General features: G+C 46.7%; 1 protein-coding gene across 1 annotated transcript in view; it reads left to right on the plus strand.

The window, feature by feature from the left end:
* The window catches only part of LOC119974891 (protein FAM227B-like), a 396,828-nt gene that overhangs the window by 163,673 nt on the left and 217,394 nt on the right, over nt 1-15,761 (plus strand). The gene's annotated exons all lie outside the window — the stretch shown is intronic.

The raw sequence follows: 15,761 nt of genomic DNA on the forward strand, positions 1-15,761 counted from the left end.
CCCCAAGTATTTCCTCTGGGGTGCTCCAGTTTCCTCCTACAGTCCAAAGATGTGCAAGTTAGGTGGATTGGCCATGCTAAATTGCCCTTTAGTGTTCAAAGGTGTGCAGGTTAGGTGGGGTTATGGGGATAGGACGAGGTAGTGGGCCTAGTTAGGGTGCTCTTTTGGCGGACCAGTGCAGATTTGATGAGCCAAATGGCTTCCTTCTGTATTGTAGGGATTCTATTTTTCCATGATTAAATTAAGGCTCATGGGATTGAGGGTAATATATTAGAATGGACTGAGGTTTGGGTACTAGACAGAAACAGAGAGTAGGAATAAATGGGTCATTTTCTGGTTTGCAAGTTGTAATTATTAGGTACCATAAGGATTTATGGTTGGGCCTCAGTTATTTGCAATCTATATCAATATCAATGACCTAGATGAGGTGACCTATTGCTGACAAAACAAAGCTTTGTGGAAAATTTGTAAAGATGAGTCAAAGAGGCGGCCAAGAAATATGGAAAGATTAAGATAGTAGGCAGGACAGTGAAAGATGGAAGATAACGTGCAGAACCATGAATTTATCCACTTTGGAATGAAAAAAAGAGATTTTCTTTAAACAGGTGAGCGGCTTGGCAAGGTGGGTATTCAGAGAGACCTGTGTGTCCTTCTACATGAATCACTGAAAGTTAACACGCAAGTGGAGCAAGCAATTGGGAAAGCAAATATTATGTTAGCCTTTAATATAAAGGGATTGGTGTATTAGAGTGAAGAAATCTTGTCACAACTTCCAGGGCCTTGGTGAGAGCAAACCCGGAATACTGTACACATTTTTGGTCTCCATACCTAAGTAAGGATATACCTGTCTCGATTGGAAAACAATGAAGGTGATGTGGATGGATTTCTGGGATGAGGGGATTGTCCTATGGGAAGAGATTGCATCGACAAAGCCGATATTCCTTAGAATTTAGAAATATTGGAGGTGATCTCAGCGAAGCATACAATTCAAAGGGGGTTTGATATGGTAGATGCTGGTATGCTGGCTGCAGAGTCTAGAACTAGGGACCATAGTCTCAGACTAAGGGATTGACTATTTAGAACTGGGATCAGAAATGTTTTCACTCCAAGGGTTATAGATCTTTGGAATTCAGTACCCTAGAGGGCTCAATGGGTCAAATGGCTTATTCCTGCTCCTATTTCTTATGTTATCTTCATATGTTCTTAAAATGCTGCCTGTGCCTTGTAACAGAGTGCAGTTGATGTAGAGTTCCTTACAATCATTTCCCTAATGAATTCTGAAATGCTTCCAGATAACACATGTTCATGTACGTATATTTAATCCTGCTGGAACATATTAACAGTTGGGGCAAAATTGGGATCGATTGTATGCAGCCTGGCATCTGTAACAGCCAAAGTTCCCTTGGTCATAGCAATAATCATTTAGAGCAGTAACATAGTATTTATTAGGGAATCTTCGGGGTATTTTATATCAGAGAAGGAAATAATTGGACTTTGGCTCACGATGTTGATGGTGCATGTAGCAAGAGGTCAGGGACAGCTCAAAGAAATGTGACATTATTGTCCTTTGAGCTAATTTGCTTGGTTAGAGGCATCCCTTACACTGGAGCAGCACCATTCTAAGCTGCAAGCACTTTAGTTGAGAGGGAGCAATCAGTTATATTATTAGTATAAGTTCATGAACTGTATTTTTGGCAGCAGTTTCAGGTGGCAGGAGGAGTTTCTGGAGCTTAGCACGGAATCAAGAGTTCCTGACTTTGGCAGTCCCAAGTATTTCATCACTGACCTTTCCTTTGTGAACTTAATTAGACAGAAGTAGAACTTGTTTCTCATGCTGTTTCTGAGGTTGGTAACAATGATGCTGGGAATTTTTATAAGCGATAAAAGCACCTGAGGCTGGACTCTGCGTTATACATTGCCCAAATTTGGACATGGGAGCGTTCTTTATTGTTCAGGATTCCCATCTACTTTTGCATGCCTGATTTTTTTACCACCAGGTGGCATCCAGTGCCCCCCCCCCCCCCCCCCCCGGCAAATTTGGTTGGCGGGGAGGTGAAGCATTTAATTGCTATGAGGGTGGCAGGTGGGATCTCCACCACCTTCCCTCCTCCATTCTGATCATGGCCATGGTAAAAAGGCCCATGGACAGCCTTCCAGTCCTATGTCATTTACATAGGCAATTATCAAACTAAGCTAGAGTCACAGACAGACTCTCAGCGGTTGTGGCAACGACTAAACAACATAACGGGCTACAAAGCGAAGCCAAGCAGTATCTCCGGCAGCAGCGCACCCCTCCCCGATGAACTTAATACATTCTATGCTCGGTTCGAGCAGATAACCAACAATCCGCTGTCAAGTGCCCCAGCAGCCCATAATTGACCCATACCCACCATCACAGCTTCAGAAGTCAGATCGACCTTCCTGAAAGTGAACCTGCGGAAGGCATCGGGCCCGGATGGGACCCCTGGTCGTGCACTCAGAGCCTGCGCAGACCAGTTGACAGAGGTATTCACAGACATCTTTAACCTGTCCCTACTCCACTCCGAGGTCCCCACCTGCTTCAAGAAGACCACCATCAAGAAGAACCAGGCAACGTGCCTCAATGACTACCGCCCGGTGGCCCTGACATCAGTTGTAATCGAGAGGCTGATCATGAAGCGCATTACCTCCATATTCCTGGAACGTCTTGACCCACTTCAATTCGCATACCGTCGCAACCGGTCCACATCAGACGCCATTTCCCTGGCCCTACACTCATCCCTAGAGCATCTCGAAAACAAGGACTCCTACATCAGACTCCTATTTATTGACTACAGCTCCGCCTTCAACACCATAATCCTAGCCAAGCTCATATCAAAGCTCCAAAACCTAGGACTTGGCTCTCCACTCTGCAACTGGATCCTCGATTTTCTGACCAACCGACCACAATCAGTAAGAATGAACACCAACACCTCCTCCACAATAGTCCTCAATACCAGTGCACCGCAAGGCTGCGTACTTAGCCCTCTACTCTACTCCCTGTACACACACGACTGTGTGGCAAAACTTGGTTCCAACTCCATCTACAAGTTTGCTGACGATAGTGAGCCGGATCTCGAATAACGACGAGTCAGAATACAGGAGGGAGATAGAGAACCTTGTGGATTGGTGTAAAGACAACAATCTCTCCCTCAATGCCAGCAAAACTAAAGAGCTGGTCATTGACTTCAGGAAGCAAAGTACTGTACACACCCCTGTCAGCATTAACAGGGCCGAGGTGGAGATGGCTAGCAGTTTCAAATTCCTAGGGGTACATATCATCAAAAATCTGTCCTGGCCCACTCACGTCGAAGCTATCACCAAGAAAGCACAACAGCACCTATACTTCCTCAGGAAACTAAGGAAATTTGGCACGTCCACATTAACCTTACCAACTTTTACAGATGCACCATAGAAAGCATCCTATCGGGCTGCATCACAGCCTGGTATGGCAACTGCTCAGCCTAGGACCGCAAGGAACTTCAGAGAGTAGTGAATACCACCCAGTCCATCACACGAACCTGCCCCCCATCCATGGACTCCATCTACACCTCCCGCTGCATGGGGAAAGCGGGCAGCATAATCAAGGATCCCTCCCACCTGGCTTACTCGCTTTTCCAACTTCTTCCATTGGGCAGGAGACACAGAAGTCTGAGAACACACACGAACAGACTCAAAAACAGCATCTTCCCCACTGTCACCAGACTCCTAAATGACCCTCTTATTGACTGACCACATTAACACTACACCCTGTATGATTCATACAATGCCAATGCTTATGTAGTTACATTGTATATCTTGTGTTGCCCTATTCTGTATTTTCTTGTATTTTCTTGAATTTTGTTTAATTCCCTTTTCTTCCCATGTTCTGAATGATCTGTTAAGCTGCTTGCAGAAAAATACTTTTCACTGTACCTCAGTACACGTGACAATAAATAAATCCAATCCAATCCAAATTAATAGCCACCTTGCATGTTTTCTTGCAAGCTCGCTGTGGTGGGGGCATCTCAAAAGGCACTGAGTGCTTTATTTCGGATTGACGATCCTGCACAGGAAGCGGGGAATGCAGAGAACCATCCCCCTCCCCTTGCTTTTTAAAAAATATATATTTTTATTCAACAAATTTTCAACAGTTTTACAATATAACACAACCCCACCATCCTCCCCCCGAACCCACTGCACACTCCCCTCCCTCAACAGGCAACGATAACCAACTTCCGAAAATGCATAATGAACAAACCGCAGCAATTGTAGAACCCATCACTTGCCCCCCTCAGAGCAAATTTCACCTTTTCCAGGGTCAGAGACTCCAGTAGGTCCACCCGCCACGTTGAGGCACATGGTGGAGAAGCTGTCCTCCACCCCAACACCCAAACAAGACCCACTACAAGCAATCAGCGAGGCAAAGGCTAAAGCATCTGCCCCCGCACCCACCAGTAGCTCCGGCCAATCCGACACCCCGGGCTCCACATCCACATATAAAACCCCCGAGATGGTGCTGAACACCATCTTCCAAAACCTTTCCAGCTTCAGGCAGGACCAAAACGTATGGACATAGTTCACAGGGCCCTTCACACATTGTTCACAGACATCCTCCACCCCTTCTAACAGCCGGCTCATCCTAGACTTTGCGAGGTGCACCCTGTATACTACCTTCAGCTATATTAGCCCCAGCCTCGCACATGAAGTCGAGGCATTTACTCTCTGCAGCACCTCACATCACAGACCCTCCTCCAGCACAACCCCCAACTCTTCCTCTCACTTTGCCTTAACCCCCTCCATTCATACCCCGTCCTCCTCCAAGATGCTCCAGTAAATCACCAAGACAACCCCCCTCTCTATACCCCCCGCTGACAGCATTTCCTCCAGCAATGAGGATATAGGCACTATCGGGAAGGTCGGGAAGACCTTCCTTGCAAAGTCCCGCACCTGCATATACCTGAAATGTTTGCCCCGCACCAGCCAAATTTCTCGCCCAACTCCTCCAATCTCTCAAGTCACCCTCCCAGAAACAAATCTTTCATTTCCTTAATCCCTCTCTCTGCCCACCCCTAAAACCTTGCATCCATCCTCACCGGCTCAAATTCATGATTCCCCCTAATCAGCATCCCCACAACCCAGCTCCCAACCTAAAATGCTGTCTCAACTGCCTCCAGATCTTCAATGTGGCCACCACCACCAGACTCACCGTATACCTCCCTGTGGCCATCTGGAGCGGTGCCATTGCCAGTGCCCGCAACCCCGACCCCATGCAAGAGCCCGCCTCCACAAAGCCCACCACTCCCCAGATCAACTCCTACCTTCTCTGCATTTGCCATCCAATAACAATACATCAAATTTTGGATGTCTAAACCCCCACCTGCCGTCCCCTCTGCAGTATCACCTTCCGAATCCTAGCCACCTAGGATCAGCCTATCCACCCCATTAAGAAACAGGAATCGTGGAAAATGATTCATCCTTGCTGCCTGCACCCGACCTTGCCAACGACAGAGGGAGATTGTCCCACCTTCGCAATTGAGCCTTCACCCTCCCCACCAATCTAGTGAAGTTAAATTTCCGAAGTCCCCCTCCCCTTGTGCTGACTGCACCCTTGAGCTCCCTCCCATCATCACTCACTACATTGCTGTCTCGATTCCACCCAAACTTAATCAAATCTCCATTAAACAGGCATCCAGTATTATTACCGAAAAGGTAGAAATGAATTTAAAGAAACCAGAAATTATCGTAGAAAAGTTTAGAGAAGCATTTCTTAAATCAGTCTTTTTATTTTATTGAATAAAAACAAAAATTGCTGGAATACTTGGTTCAGGCAGTATCTGCAGAGAGAAACTACATTAATGCTTCTCGCCAATAACCCTTCATGTGAACTGGCAAAAGTTTGAGATATAACATGGCTTGTAAGGAGCAAAAGGGGAGATCCTTTACAGGAATGATTGCAGGATAAAGGGATGATGGGACACGGCAACAGGGAGTGGTGATGTGATAAGTGAAGAAACAAAGACTGGGGCAGGATTCTCTGTCCCGCCAGCTGGCCAATGGGTTTTCCCATAGTGGGCAACCCCACGGCGTCAGGAAATCATTGGGCGTGGGTGCGCTGCCGGCGCAACGGAGAATCCCGACAGCCGAGAATCCAGCCCGGGGTCTGTACTGTTTTAATGCTTTTTTCTTTCCAGTTCCTACTGCTTGTTCATTTGTTTTAATGCATGTGGTTGTACAGCAGCCATCTCCCATTCCCAATCCCCCTGTATTTTGTATGTTACAGGAAGAGGAGGAACAGAGAAGACTTGGGCTTCTCAGTCATCAGCACAGGCATATCTCACCCATTCCCCAGAATCGATAGATTCAGGCCATAGCATTCATATCCCCAATTATCCCAAGACCAGAGGCTGTACTTTTTGCCTGAAATCATTGCAGAGATGTGCCTCTTAGTTGCAGTCTGCAAAGCGTTTCCACCACAGGTGTCACTTTGGCGGTAATGGCAAAGACCACAAAATAGGTACTAATGAGGAAAGTAATTGGGCTCATCTTAATTTATTCACCCAGTGTTAATATCCAAAACCATACCCCAATATTTGTTAGGATACTGAACAAGAACCTCAAATGCTTTCTTTAATTTTTAAAACTGTGAGGAAAGGATACTTCACTCCAGGAGTGATTCTACTGACAAATCAGTTTCTTTTATATTAAAACAAACTTTATATTTAACACAGGATTAAACATGTTAACATCACAAATAATTTTTCAATTAACAGTTAAACAATGCTTAAAATAAAAGGAACCCTTTCTTACTACTAACTTATGCCTTCTCTATCTACAATTAAGCAAAACCCATCACAGGTCAAAAAACACTTATAAATAAAGTTAGCAAACACAGGGTTATTTATTATACACTTGTATAGAGAGTTCTTGGAAAGACTGCTTGAAAAGAGAGAGCGATCCTTTCAGGAAACAGCCTACAGATCTTCTGCGTGTTTCAGAATACTGCTCAACCTGACAGCCTTTGGCAAACAAAAACAGAAAATACTGGACAATCTCAGCAGGTCCAACAGCATCTGTGCAGAAAAAAGGGAGTTAATGTTTCGAGTCTGGATGACTCTTTGTCAAAGCCTTTGCAAAAGCTGCTGCTCAACTTAAAACTCCTAGCAGACTACAAAACTAAACTTTCTGCTACAGACCTGGCTCCTCCCATTAATTACATCATATTTATCCCACTCAGATCCCCTGACCTGCTTACCTAAGTCCAGACATAATATATCTACTCTCTAGGGAATCTCCAGGAATCATAACAAAATTCCATTAGGCCCCTCTTTGTAAACACATACCTGGTTGGAATGAATGGTGATCTCATTTTTACAATGTCTTAATTGCACCTTTTGCAGACACGCCGCCTGCCTATAGTTTAAACTAGGATTTTTAAGAAGTATCGCTGCAACAGATATATATACCTTAACCCAAGTTTTTAATAACATTACTGCAACGGATATGTACAATAGCATATATATAAAAATTCCTACATTCATCACACCAGAAAGTTATTAAACTTGTTTAATAAAAGTTTTCACCAGGATTGCTACCACAATTCCTCCTGAAAGTTTAGCTATATTGTGACCACTCTTTGTATAAAGATGTTCCAGCTACCACTCTGGTCATATTCTTACTAGTCCATTTTTAGTAATACTCTGGCATTATTACTCCATTCCCTTAAGTATCATATGTATGTCTATAACATCACTTCTCAGCTTCCTCCATTCCAGGATAAAAAGCTCAATTTTCTTCAAAGCTTTCTCCTTGATATCTAGGATTACCCTGGCTTTTCTCTTCATTGCCTCCAAATTCCCTAGTGCCTTGGCAACCAGAACTGAATGCATTGCGATCTGACCAGAACACTACATAATTTGGGTGCCTCATTTTTTTACTTGAATTACGCTGTTCTCGCTATTTAATGATGTATTATCTTAACCTAATACCAATGCTGCAAATGCATTGAAACAAAATTGAAGCAAAAGCAGAAAACACTAGAAACACTCCATAGGCTTTATTATTTTTTGTTGATCGTTTGGTCAGATTCTTCGATCTCTTCCCATCATCCTTAGCTGTTTTGAATCCACTTGTGGAACCATGTTCTGCTTATTTTGTTGATGGTGTCTTTCAAATACTTTAACACTGTTTGTGAGAGGCGATTATGATCAGCAGGCATGCTTACCTTGGTTAATTCCCGAAAGATGTGACTTCTGTTTTTAGAATGTCACTCTTGCAAACTCTTTGCAAATTGATTCAATCTGCCTAGAATGGTGGAATTGGCACTATCTATACAATCACTTGTCAGCTGCAGCTCTCCTTGATGCCGTTCTTTTGTCTGTTCATTGATGGTCTCCATCATGTAATTGACCTCTTAAATCAGCACTTCTGCAAAAGGTTGCTGCAGAAGTTCTCTTACATTTTAAATGAAGACATTTCTTTAATGTCTTCAAAACAAAATTTTGTGTCGGGGCCACTTTTAGCTACTGCAGGTCTTTCAAATCCAGTGATGCAACTTGGAAATGATGGCAGGGTCAGTGCTTGTAATATTGGAGAGGCAGAAATCCTGCTCTGACAATTTCTGATGGGGATCATGGACAAAGGGCTGGATTCTACGGTTTGGACACTTAAGTTCCCATGCTGGCATGAAAACGGTGGTCTTTTACGCCAGGAAAATTGGCGTCAAAAGGCCACTGATTCCCCGTTTTGCTCGAGGCTAGCAAGGAGGCAGCGTAGAGCTCACAGCTCTAGCTGCCGATACGGCCCCAAGCACTTCTGGTTCAGAGGCCGCACATGCGCATGGCGGCGGCCTGCTGCAGCCACACCGCTCCATAGCGGACTCAGCCTGCGGACCTGGACCGCCAAAGTAGTGCCCCCCCCCCATCGGCCACTCACGCACCTCGGACCGCCCGCCCACAGAGCCCTCAGCCGCGAATGAAGTACACCTACCGCCGATCGGCCCTCCCCCGACTGTGGCGGTCCCGGACTGAGTCCGCAGATGCTTCGCGAGGTTTCCGAATGGCTAGGACCATGAGAATCCCACGCCGTCGGGAATTCGGCCTGTTGGGGACAGAGCATCACGGGGCGGGCCTCAGGCCTGAGCTGGTCGATTATCAGGGGTGGAAAATTTTAAAAACCCCACTGCTCCCGGTTTTGGCACCAAAACAAATTCTCTGCCCCCTCGCCGAATGCGATTTCGGTAACTTCAACTTAGCGACGGTTAGGCGAAGTTGTTAGTTCCCAGGCCCGGGGAGAATCTGGCATAGATATATTTCTATATGTTAATCTGGATATCGCCCAGACTGCAATGTCTCATGAGATTTTATAAAATCTTGCGAGGCGTTTTGAGCATCACGAATCTCATGAGAATCAACGGCCTCATCGCGTCACCAAGTCGGACGCAACAAGGCCATTAAACTGCGCCTTCATGTTGCCATGGGGACTGAATAGCAGTTGGGGGCACTATTAGTCAAGCAAGTCATGACATGCAAATGTGCCAACTTTGCTGACGCAAATTGAGAGCAACTTGTGGCCCAGCAGGTGTAGTAACCTCTGGGGCCGGAGTTAGCGCCAAAGAGCCTGACTGATGGAGCAATTTTTAAGCACTCCACTTACCACACACTCGCTGCAGCCACAAAGATGGTTTACATAAGACTTCCCACCCCCCTCCCACCTGCCCCCCCAAGTTTGGGGCCTGAGGTGGACCCACAGCTGCAAGCCAGTGAGGAGAGGTTTGAGTCTCTTCTTATTCCAAAGGGTGAGTCGCAGACTCAAACCTGCCCTCCTAAACAGCGCCTGGGAGGTGGTGGGAGAGGCAGTCAGCACTGATAGCCTCACCAGGAGGAGACAGCTGGTGATCCTGGGGAGTGGAGGATCACTGGTGAGGCCTCTGCACTGAGAGTGACTGATAACCACAGACAGTTCCAAGCGCCTCAGTGCAGGTGTCCTCTGGTTGGGGTGAGCTCTGCTGATCCCCTGTTTCCTTTGCAGTGGGGCAGTACTTCTGAGGAGTGCCAACACATGGTGGGTGCCTTGATCAAACAGCTGGATAATATGGATGTCTGGGGGGCATCTGGGTGGGCTCCCAGATGACCAGAGGCTCTGTGAGTGTTTAAAACACATACTGCAGTGATGGTGGCCACCCCGATCCCGAGGGGCTACCCTGAATCTGCGGACATGGCACTAAGTTGTTTCCTGCTACTGCCCCGGCCTGGGCATGCCCCAGAAAGCGTGAAAATCTTTGAGGCTTTTTCAGAGTTTTTTATAGCCTTCCTCTCCCCCTCTGCAGCCATGGCACCCAGGCCCCGCTTGTAAGTACTTTCACCAATTTTCACCTGAAAGACATCCACCTAAGAGGGGCGGAGCATCATGGAGGGGGTGAAGCATGGAGTGTCCAAGCCGCAATTTATATTAAAATGCATGCAAACAGTTTGCATAGATCCGCGTTTCGTTCGATGCATGGTTGCAAACCTCAATATCACTGCCAACGAGGGACACCGATGCATGGTGTCGGTATCAGCATCGGGGGCAAAACAATTTTTTTCATTTCACGCAATTCTACGCCCGATCACGATTTTTGCTTCCAGCATCGTGAAGGAGAGAATTCAGCCTAGCAACAGTGAAAGAACAGTGATATAGTTCCAAGTCATGATGATGAGTGACCTGAAGGAGAACTTGCAGATGGTGATGGCCCCATGCATCTTCTGCCTTTCTAGGTGGTAGAGGTCATGGGTTTGAAAGCTGTTGCCGAAGGAACCTTGGTGAGTTGCTGGAGTGCATCTTATAAATGATACTCAATCATGTGATGTGATGCTGATGTAGTGATGATATAACGTGTTTCTACATGTCCCACCATATTGTATTTCCAACTATATACACCCTCTTACATTCACCAATCTACCTGTCGCAGATGCATCTGTCCACAACAGTATCAATGGATGTAATGAGATTTGTAGTCAATTTTGGGGACTCCTTGGGCAACCTGATTGTGCATCATTGTGCCAGTACCTCTGGTAAGTCTGTCCTGTTGATGGGACAGGACATACCCAGGGATGGTGACAGTTGTGCCTGGCATATTGTCTGTAAAGTATGACTCTGGGAGTATGTCAGACTGTTGCTTGACTAGTCCTGAGGGACATCTCTTCCAATGTTGGCACAAGCCCCCAGGTGTTTGTAAGGAGGGCTTTGCAGAGTCGACAGAACTGAGTGTGCTGTTGATGTTTTCGTTGCCTCGGTCATTGCCATGTGGTCCATCCAGTTTCATTTCTTATCAACTTGTCTGCAGCGATTGTATTCAACTTAATGGCTTGCTAGACTATTTCAGAGGATTTTTTAAAAAATCACTCCATTCTTAAAGTTACAAAGCAGATGCGCAGAGTGGACCCTAATCCATCACGTTGCTTGCTCCAAAAGGCAATTCAAATTCAAATTAAATGCAATTCAAGATCCCCACAAGAGAGACATACTAGATCCAAGCTGACACGAAAAGGCATGGCATCTCATCTTCGGCTTGAGCTTAGCCAAAAGACAAAGTTACAGCAATCAACTACTTTCCTGGTCACCATTACTGATACAAGCTTTTAATTCCAGATTTATTAGTTGGTGAGGCTTGAACCTGTGTCCCCAGAGCAGGTTCCTGGTCTCTGTGACATCACCACTAGGCCACCACCTTTGTCTTACAGTTATTCTGAATGAAGTATGTGCAGCTCAAGTCACATCTCAACAGTCATAAATCATTAGTTATTTTCTGGGTTGCTTAAAGAAAGAGAGTAAAACCAACCAACACTTATTAGTTACATTACATTTTATTTTAAAGATGAAGTAATGAATGTTGACTGCAGAAATAGTGGCTGAATGATTTTTGTGTTGCTTGACAAAATAACAAGAATATGTAAGACTGTACACTATTTATAAATAAATGACGAAAACATACTTATTGGAAAATTAGAGCATTAATTACTTGTGCGGTTGAATTAACTCGGTTTGTTCTCACTGGAACGACGGAGGTTGAGGGGCGACCTGATAGAGGTCTACAAATTTATGAGGGGCATAGACAGAATGGATAGTCAGAGGCTTTTACCCAGGGTAGAGGGGTCAATTACTAGGGGGCATAGGTTTAAGGTGCAAGGTTGAGAGCAGATGTATGAGGCAAGCTTTTTACACAGAGGGTAGTGGGTGCCTGGAACTCACTGCTGGAGGAGGTGGTGGAAGCAGGGCCAATAGTGACATTTAAGGGGCATCTTGACAAATACATGAATAGGATGGGAATAGAGGGATACGGACCCAGGAATTGTAGAAGATTGTAGTTTAGTCGGGCAGCATGGTCGGCACGGGCTTGGAGGGCTGAAGGGCCTGTTCCTGTGCTGTACTTTTCTTTGTTCTTTGTTCCAATTATTTGGTCCGGTTGATTACTTGAAATTCAGATTAATGGTGCACAGGGACATGAACAAATTTAAGCAGATATGCTGTCGTGTGGCAAATGGACTTTCAATATAGACAAATGTAAGGCAATGCATATCACTGTCGGAAGTATAAAAATAATCCATGGAATAGATTCTATTTTAATATGAACCAATGTGGGATTGAGCGCCGTCTGAATCTGCAAACTTGGGCAAGAAGTCAGAAATCCCTGCGTGCTGTTCCCAAACGCATTCAACTGTAACAAGTAGGTGTCAATTGACAATGGGAGGATTTTGGGTAAGGTTGTCAACCATCGCTGAAACTAGCTAGTCAATATGAAACCATTGTTAGTGAGGTTAATCATGCATCTGCTAAATTATTGGGTGTCACCCCTTAATTAGAAGAGACCACTACAGGGTGACATTTGTCCAACTAAAAACAAGAAAATCAGCGATGATTCAGCAAAACATGCTCTATGAAGCTCATCACACAAGGGCATCAAAAACCTAGGAACACCACCACCTGGAGGTTCCCCTCCAAGTCACTCACCATCCTGACATAGAAATATATCTCCGTCGCTTCACTGTCCCTGGGTAAAATCCTGGAATTCCCTCCCTTACAGGCCTGTGGGTGTACCTGCACCTCAGCGACTGCAGCAGTTCAAGAAGGCAGCTCAACATCACCCTCTCGAGGGCATCTAGGAATGGACAATAAATGCTGGCCGAGCCAGTGATGCCCTAATCCAGGGGTGGGCAAACTACGGCCCGCGGGCTGCATGCGGCCCGCCAAAGGTATTTCTGCGGCCCGCCAAGTCATTAAAAAAAAAAAAAAAAAATTTTTTTAAAAATTTTTTTTTTTTTTTTTTTTTTAATTTTTTTTAAGGTTAATGGAGGCGGGCTGTTGGGTTACTTACTGGTATAGGGTGGATACATTGACTTGAGTAGGGTGATCATTGCTCGGCACAACGTCGAGGGCCGAAGGGCCTGTTCTGTGCTGTACTGTTCTATGTTCTATATGAGGCGCACAGAATCATAACCGGGTGAAGTAATTATTTTACTTAATATACTATGCGGCCCTTTGTGAATTGTGAATTTTTGAATGTGGCCCTTGCACGGAAAAGTTTGCCCACCCCTGCCCTAATCCCATAAATGAATTTTTAAAAAAACACAAAGGTATTCAGTGAGCTAGTAGACAGTGAACGGAATGAATTTGCTCCTGTCATTGTGCTTGCAGAAGATTGAGTCCAGTAAAGCCTCAGAGATGCCCAATGCTTGCCAATTCAAGTAAGCCATTTCAAAGGTCTTGGGAGCCAGCAAAAATGTAGAGTGCTTGCCATTTTTGGCATGTAAATCTAATTAAGTTAGGAGCCCATAAAGCGGCTGGAGAACCAAAAGTTTGAGGATGGATTTTGGAGGAGGCAAATGATCACTGTATTGAAGGGGCAGTGGAATGCTATTTGTGAAAAGTTGCTAATGATGACTTAGAGAATACTGAGACAAAGAAAGGTAGTTATGTGGCCAGGGTGAATCAGAATCAAGGGACCAAAAGATAGCTTCAATGGATGAGATCAGTTTGAGAGGCTGTATTGATGTGCAAAGGTAAAGGCTTGAATCATCACAGATGGGAGAGGGAAATGAGGAGTAGAAAACTCAGTCAGACATGCAGATAGTCTCAACCATTGAGATAAAGAAAGTCTATAATTTTCTCATACTTGGCAATTGAGATGAGAATAATTTAGCAATGTGAACTGGAGAGACTCAAATTAAAAATGGGCATGTGCATGAGGCACTGTGGGCGCGATTCTCCCAGACAGGGAGAAATCGTAAGGCTGGCGTCAAATCCGGGCGGGTTTGACGCCAGCCTCTCCCTCCCCGACCGGGAACCGATTCTGGTCCCCGGTCGGGGCTAGCATGCCGCGGCCGTGAACTCCGGCATCGCGGGCTTAACGAATTTCGTTAAGCCCGCTTGCCAGAGTTTGCGCCGGCTGACGCGTCACATGACGTCAGCTGCGCATGCGCGGATGACGTCATTGCGCATTTGCGTGAAACCCGCGCATGCGCGGGCCGGGATGCCCCTCAGCCGCCCCGCGAAGTGATACAGCGGGGCGGCGGAAGGACAAAGAGTGCGCGGGAATCGGACCCGCTGCCCGCGATCGGTGCCCACCGATCGCGGGCCCATGGCACCCTTAGCACGGCCGTGGTACTGCCGTGCCAATCGGTGCCATGGTTGCCAAGATCGGGACTTTACGGCCGTTTTTACGAACGGCCAGACCAGGTGGGCGCAATTCTCCGCACTCACGACGGTGCGGAGAATAGCGGGGTTCGTAAATTTTTACGGCCACGCTAGTCTGACGCCCTCCCGCTATTCTCCCCCCCCCCCACGCCCGACTCCCGACACGAATCGCTGCCGCCGTTTTTTTACGGTCAGCATCAATTCTCAGCTGGCCGATGGGCCGAAGTCCAAGCCCTTTACGGCTGATTTTACGAACGGCAAACACACCTGGTCTGGCCGTTCATAAAAACGGCCGTAAAGTCCCGATTTTGAAAACCATGGCACCGATTGGCACGGCAGTACCACGGCAGTACCACGGTCCGATTCCCGCGCACTCTTTGTCCTTCCGCCGCCCCGCTGTATCACTTCACGGGGCGGCTGAGGGGCATCCCTGCCCGCGCATGCGTGGGTTTCGCGCAAATGCGCGATGACGTCATCCGCGCATGCGCGGGTTGGAGTCTTCCAATCCGCGCATGCGCGGCTGACGTCATGTGACGCATCAGCCGGCGCAAACTCTGGCAAGCGGGCTTAACGAAATTCGTTAAGCCCGCGATGCCGGAGTTCACGGCAGCGGCATACTAGCCCCGACCGGGGACCAGAATCGGTTCCCGGTCGGGGGGGGGGGGCGGAGGCTGGCGTCAAACCCGCCCGTTTTTGACGGCAGCCTCACGATTTCTCCCTGTCTGGGAGAATCGCGCCCGGTGTGTTTGCCGTTCGTAAAAACGGCCGTAAAGGGCTTGGAATTCGGCCCATCGGCCAGCTGAGAATCGCTGCTGGCCGTAAAAAAACGGCGGCAGCGATTCGTGTCGGGTGTTGGGCGTGGGGGGGGGAGAATAGCGGGAGGGCGTCGGACTAGCGTGGCCGTAAAAATTTACGACCCCCGCTATTCTCCGCACCGTCGTGAGTGCGGAGAATTGCGCCCTGTATCTCCGAAAACACAAAGTATTAGAGAAGAATGGAAAACAGGTGGAGAGATTGGGTAAAAGGTTCAGTTGGGTAGAAATTCATCTTGGGTGGTGGCATAAAGCAGGTGATAAAGGAGAGGCAACATATTG

The sequence above is a fragment of the Scyliorhinus canicula genome, chromosome 12 (assembly GCF_902713615.1).
Source record: "Scyliorhinus canicula chromosome 12, sScyCan1.1, whole genome shotgun sequence".
NCBI classification, from domain to species: Eukaryota; Metazoa; Chordata; class Chondrichthyes; order Carcharhiniformes; family Scyliorhinidae; genus Scyliorhinus; species Scyliorhinus canicula.